This window comes from Varanus komodoensis, unplaced genomic scaffold (genome assembly GCF_004798865.1).
Source record: "Varanus komodoensis strain SLA01 unplaced genomic scaffold, ASM479886v1 scaffold93, whole genome shotgun sequence".
NCBI classification, from domain to species: domain Eukaryota; kingdom Metazoa; phylum Chordata; class Lepidosauria; order Squamata; family Varanidae; genus Varanus; species Varanus komodoensis.
Genome location: NW_025336635.1, coordinates 1,260,274 through 1,267,028, shown reverse-complemented (window position 1 = coordinate 1,267,028; position 6,755 = coordinate 1,260,274).

Below are 6,755 nucleotides of genomic sequence, written 5' to 3'. Positions count from 1 at the left end.
GGTGTTGGTGATGACCTATAAAGCCCTAAACGGCTTGGGTCCTGGTTACCTGAAGGAGCGCTTACATCCATATATGCCCGGCTGCCCCTTGAGATCCGCGGGAGAGGCCCTTCTCCGGGAACCCTCCATGAAGGAAATTAGGAGGGTGGGTACTCGGAGGAGGGCTTTCTCTGCGGTGGCGCCCAATCTATGGAATGCACCCCCCAGAGAGGTCCGCCTGGCACCGTAGTTATTTGTTTTTCGGCGCCAGGCGAAGACCTTTTTATTTAAGCGTCATTTTAATTGTTAATAATATTTGCTTATTTATCTGGCCAGGGTGACCTCTTTTATATTGTTATTTATTTTATATTGTTAATTTTATATTGTTATTTTTGTATTTTATTGTATTTTATTTTGTGTTGTGAGCCGCCCCGAGGCTTCGGCATAGAAATGTTTAAATAAATAAATAAATAAATAAATAGATATCGATCCCGTGTGTGGCTTCTGTAGACAACTTATGTTCCTTATTAGATGTAATTAGGAAAGCAATACTAAGCAATACCTTAGCTTAGAGAAAAGGCAACTGAGCAGGGACATGCTAGCCATATACAATATTGTGTATGGCCTGAAGTGGATACGGTGAATTTTTTGCACTGGGTGGGGGGACAGCACGACTTGAGCAGCAGGATATATGAAAAGAAGCCCTTCTTCACACCATGCACAAACCTCTTTGTCCACCTCCACAAAGATGTAGTGATAGCTACCGACCTGGATGGGTTTAAAGGGTGATTGGACAAGTTCATGGAGAAACAGACTATCAATAGCTGTAGGCCATTGGCTGGCTATAGGCAACTTGGCTGAAACCGGGGGTCAGACCAGCTGGCCTGGGAGGCCCCTTCTGACTCGCGCGGTTTCTATGTTTCTAACTTCTGCTATCAGGAATGGTCTGCCTGCATTCACCCCTTGCTGGAGAACTTAGGCAGGAGGGCACTATTGTTCTCATGCCCTGCTTGCAAGACTCCGTGGGCAGCTGGCTGGCAACTACATCCAAAGACTGTGGCACTAACTGGACTTCAGTCCGACCTCACATGGCTGTTCTCATGCAGTAAAGAGAGCTGTATAATCTACGGCTCTGCAAGTAACACCTATTGAACAGTGTCCCTTTTATTACCGGTGACACATTCTCCTGGAGGCTTGCTTTTATTGGGGCCTTTGTTGTTTGAATTGCTCCGATTATGTTTATATACTGAAGCACATTGTAAAAATTGGTTTTATCATACATAAGCCACTTTGGGAACAGCTGGGTTAAAAGCTGACAAATGCCCATATGCAAACACACACTTCCAACTCCAGTAAACAGATCAAGCTTTAATTCCAGGAATTCCCGGTCCCTCTTGCTGTTGCTTGGACACTTTCTACCCTGAGCCTTTACTGAGGTTGCCCTCTGCTGGCCATGGACAGGAAAAGGAACTGTTGGGAAGAGGCCTTCCCGTCTTAGGTCGCTGCCTGGGGAAACCATCTACACCCACCCTCTAGCAAAGCCAACCCCATCCGTATCTGCCCCTCTCTACCATACCTCTGGGAAGGCTGAACCAGGCATCGCTCAGGTGCTAGGCAACTGATAGAGGCAGACCACCCCCCCACCCCCGCCTTTTGCTTGGGAAAAGGACCAGACGGGTATGGCTGTGCACATACATGTTTGTCTGTGAGCAGCTCCACCACTTCGAAAGGCTCGGGCCATGTGCTTGTTTCTTCCCGTGAACAGGCCTCAAGATTATGCAACTACCTGCACAGAGGCTTGGAATGCAGCAGGCTACTTAAAAGCGAACAGAGGAGCAGGTATGGCGCTCTTAGATGGAAGCAAGACACAGAAAGACCAGATTTGGCTCATGTGACTCTAAGTCATCCTGTTCAGATTCTTCTTGGGGAGGAACAGCGCCATTTCACTCATGCTGAAAGCGGGGAGGGGGCGTGGATCAGCCATTTGCTTGCATCGCCGAGGAGCCCGAAAGGCACAGCGGCACCTGTCGAATCTACCCCCCTCCCCTTGGTTCAGCATGTTGTACAGTCACCTGGCTCCTGGGAGGGGCTTTGTGCCACAGCCCTCCTTGGCAAGCATCACCTCCCTTGCTCCTGCGTCAGATGCATTGTGACAAGTCACAAGTGGCAGCAGCAGCGCTGCACACAGCTTCTTGATGCCCAGCAATGCAGAAGATGGGCTGGGTGGTCTGCCCCAAAGGGCTCGCTGCCTGTGCACGAGGCAGATGGCCCACGGGCTACAGGCCCTCACTGTGGTGTAACACGTGGAACCCGAAGCAAATCTGGGGACACTGTTTTAATCCACGTGTCACTCTTTCCCTGACTGGGAGCCACGTACAATTCCTGATCAGAATGTGACCTGTACCTGTTGCTCTCATCCCAGTAATCCAATTTTCTTAAGAAACTTAGGTGCACACACAGTCCAGAAAACATCACTCTCAAGAGCAGAGGCTCACATGGTTCCCAGCAGCTGCAGGACAAACGCTGTCCCAGTAACATCATCAGGAGAAGAGCAAGAGGCTTGGCAGGCTGGCCTCACGAGCACCTTATAGGAGACACGGGCCATCAGAAGCACGAACGACGCACCCTCCCACTGAACTTTCCTGTTGTGGTAGATTGTCGCTTCCTGCAAGGGCAACTTATGGGTTTAATGCAGCCTGCAGAATGGCCAGGGTAAATCCAGGCTGCTGCCCAAGGCAGCTAGGAGGCAAGGTTCTCTGGGGGTGAGGGGTTTGCATCCCGAGTCAATGCCATTCCAGCAAAAGGACAAAACAGCACCCAGACTGTGTTCCTCGCTGGGATGCATGTCCCAGGAAGCACTAAGAGATGCAACGGAGAAAGGGCTTGCTGAGGGGGACCGCCTCCTCTCAGGGCACTGGTGGAGCACAGCCATCGAATGGTGAAGGCCGCAGGTGTGTCTAATTAAAACAGGGCCGGAGAACTTGTGGACCCAGATGCTGTTGGCCTGCACTTCACATTATCCATGACATTGTCCATGCTGGCTGGAGCTATCGAGAATGAGTCCAGCAAGATTGGAGGACAATAAGAATCCCATCCCAGAGAGAAAGGATTTCAAGGAAGACTCATCTGAGGTCCTGTAGAATTAGGTAGGAAAATCTCCCAATGTTTGACTTCATTTGTACTTGCCCCTGGGAAAATGGCTTTGGCAGCAGCCCTGTAAAAAGTTTCACCTGGGAAGTGGCCCCGGACTGCACAAGTCTAGATGTGATGTTACCATGAACCTGCACACAACAAACTCTGGCTGAGAGAACAGCATGACAATCACAGGGAGTGGGATTTTGAGCTGGCAAAGCCGGACATTCTGTCTGGAAATAATTTGGATCTACTGGAGTGTCTCTCCGGACATTTGTTGAAAAGTCCGAACCAGACTTGAGATGTTTATGGGAACCGTAGCATCCAGACAGGCTCTCCCAAAATGATACTCTCCAAATATGCAGGGCTACAATTGCCACTGTGCTCAGCCAACATGGCCAGGTCCGATGGCTGGGGGTGATGGCACTTGTAGTCCAGCACATCTGAAGGGCAGCAGGTTGGAGGAAACTGGATTAGTGCCTCAGCATGGATTATGCTGTGCAGAGAGGCAGGGTGGCCCCAAGCTCTGTGATGCAGGCCAGGGAAACGGCAGAGGCCTCTGAATTCCTGAGCATGCAGATGGCAGACAGGGCAGGAGCCAGAGGCCTGGACCAGGTGCTCACGTGAAGGGGCCTCATCTGGATGAAGCATGAGCTGACACCAGCATTCTGCCCATGCATTTCCCCAGATCCGTGCGGGTACATGTGTGTGTTGGCTGGCAACCGGTGGTCCTCCAGTTGTTTTGGTGAAAACCCTAAGGAACCCTAGCCAGAATAGCCAGTGAAGCATGATGGGACCTGTAGGCTAAAACCCCAGGGGGTCACAGGTCGCCTACAAACACCCACAGTCTTTGCAAGACTGGCGCTGCCAGTGCCGTTTGCGCCTTCAGTGCCAGAGAGGTCATAGGAGTGCTTTTGGGACAATGCATTCCTTGGGCAGCAACCGTTATGTCATCACAGCTGGAGTGCTGTCCCCAGTGGCCAAGGGGGGCCTTGAGGTCCAGCACACCCAGATACCTTCAGAGGCTTCCCAAGCATAACACCCACTGCAGAAAGCCAGAGACTCCCTAAATTTACAACTCCCTAAATTTGAGAATAATGGTTCAAACAGGTAAGCCCAGACCATCAGGGCTTGCTTGGAATAATTTTTGATGCCATGCCTAGAAATCAGTTGTGGCTTATACTGATCTGATATGAAATGGATGGCCAGCAACAAGTCTGAACTACCTATTTCAAGCTACCCTGCTCTGTCTGTGTAAAAGACCCACAGAAGTAGGATGGCTATGCTGGTGGATTTCCTCATGTAAATGCGGTGTCTTTCCCCACTAAAGGATTCTAGAAACTGTAGTGGGAGAAGTTTTCGTGAAAAGCTTTTAGCAGTCACAAAACTCCAACTCCAACAGTTCTTGGCAAAAACAAACAACACCTGGAAATCAATATAAAATATGCGTTTACACAAACTGTCTGGGGTTTAGTTTGCTTCTACACTCTATCGTCTTCACAAGACTGGGCAAGAAGATCTTAAGCTGAGGTGTTTCATTTTGGCAGATGTTCAATTGTTTGGAGGTAACATCACGGATGGAGTTAGAAGTTGAGAGAATCAGGTGTCTGGTGGTTCTGGTGCTCAGGCTAAGAGATCAGGACCAGATATTTTATTTTGGATAAGCTTTCCCCTCTCAGAACAGTGACACCACTGGGACATACCTGCTGTAGGCCCCATGCGGTACAAACGGTTAATCTTCAGACTTTTCTACAGGGGACAGGATTGGGTATAGAGGAAGAAAACCCCTTCCCCCTAAGCGTCCTTCATCCTTCTTTGTGACTACACGACATCATCTCAAAATTTACCTAGAAGCTTTGCTTATTGAAGCCCTTTGTTCAATCCTGCTGGAACGGGATAGGAAGTGTGAGGCTGGGGCTGCAGGGGGCTACCCGCTCAGTTCCCAAGAACCTCACCTGTGACCTCTGGGCTTCCTCACAGGTTAAGGGTCTCAGGGACCAAGAAGATGCCAGGAAGAAAGGAAGTGGGAAGCAAGGAGGCAGAGAGGAGATAATGAGGCCTGCTGAAGAGAGAGAAGAAAAGGAGGTTTCCTGTGTGACTCCTTGACCTGCAAAACAACAGCAACAACATGGGACACGAAGCACCATAAGTTTAGCACGACAGGAATAAAAACAGTAACCGAATTTCCAATCCTCAGCTATTGCTAGACGTAAAGAAGCCTTTCTGGTCTGACTCTCAAGCTGCTTGTATAACCCTTATTCTGCTACTCCATTTATAACCCCTAAACCTTCACTGTTTGTCAAAGCAGAAAACAAAGGAAAAGGGCAACTGATGCACCTGAGAGGCAGGGGAAGGAAGAAATTCAGTAAAGCTGAGTCAAAATCAAGTCCATGTTTTCTTTAGTTTCCTTTGCATTCCCTGAAAAACAAAACACCTCATCACTTTAAAACATTATTTTTATTCAATTCCAAGTTTCCATCCAAGTAATAGATCTGAAACTTTGTTTGCAAGGTCTCTCTTTAGGGGTTCCGCACCCTGTCCACCCAAATCATATACCCAACTTGAGACTTGAAAACTAACAGGAAAAGGAAATGCTATAGAGCATGTGCAGAGGGTTCCCGGGCCAAGGCCACTAAGTAGCTATAACTGCCACCCAAATAGCTCAGAGAATGCAACTGTGAGGCCAGTCTGAAGCACGGCTTCGCATTCCATTTTGGGGGCTTCCCCTTGGTGCTGGTACAGAAGCCAATTCTACCAATGCTCACTGTAACCAGTGTTATCTCATTTCTGAGCCTCCTTTCTCTCTGCATCTCATGCAGCTGCATGCAATCAGGGTCAAGATGCGACAAAATTTGACTCTGCAACAGCAACCGAGCTGGGGAAAAACTAGACGGGGACAGCCTGCTCAACTCTGGATGATTTTGAAAAGATTAGCACAGATTCCCAAATCCAAATCATTTAACACTGGAAAAAAATATAACAGGTTTCTACCTGTTCCTTTACTAGGTTGTGCAAATCAAGTAAGGTTGGCGAAATAAATTTGTGTGCAGAGATCTAATTTCTGGGTTGTGACCCTGAGCTACAACTGGGGTCCTGGGTCCAGCTGGCAGATCTCAAGGTTCCAACACGAAAGAAAACAGACCTTGTGAAGTTCAAGTCTGCACACCCCCCTTTCCTACACTTTCCCCTACTTTTTACTAGCCACCTGTCTTTGCAGCGGGTAACCATTTCCTTCTCAACAGCTAAGTGCCCCACTTTGGAGAATCTTCTTGTAAAAGTCCATGACTGCTGAGACCAGACTCTGGAAAGATAGGTTTCTTCAATCTTTACTCCTAGAAGTGGCAGAACCTCACCACATAACCAAAAGGGTCATCCTCTGAGTAAATATGATGGAAAAGATAAAAGCCCTTGGGCAAAATAAACTCAGGAAAGTTAAGGGACAGAATCAGCAAGAGCACATTAAAACCAGTTGCTTAATGAAATCTGGAATTATACATGAATTATTTTTTTAAAGGGGGAGCATGAAAACTGTTTGAGATTATAAAAGTTAAAACGTCACCAAACAGATATAAAGAGAAAAGAAAAAAAAACAAGACAGGCAAAACCAACATTACCAAATTGAAAGAACTGTTGGGGGAGACCAT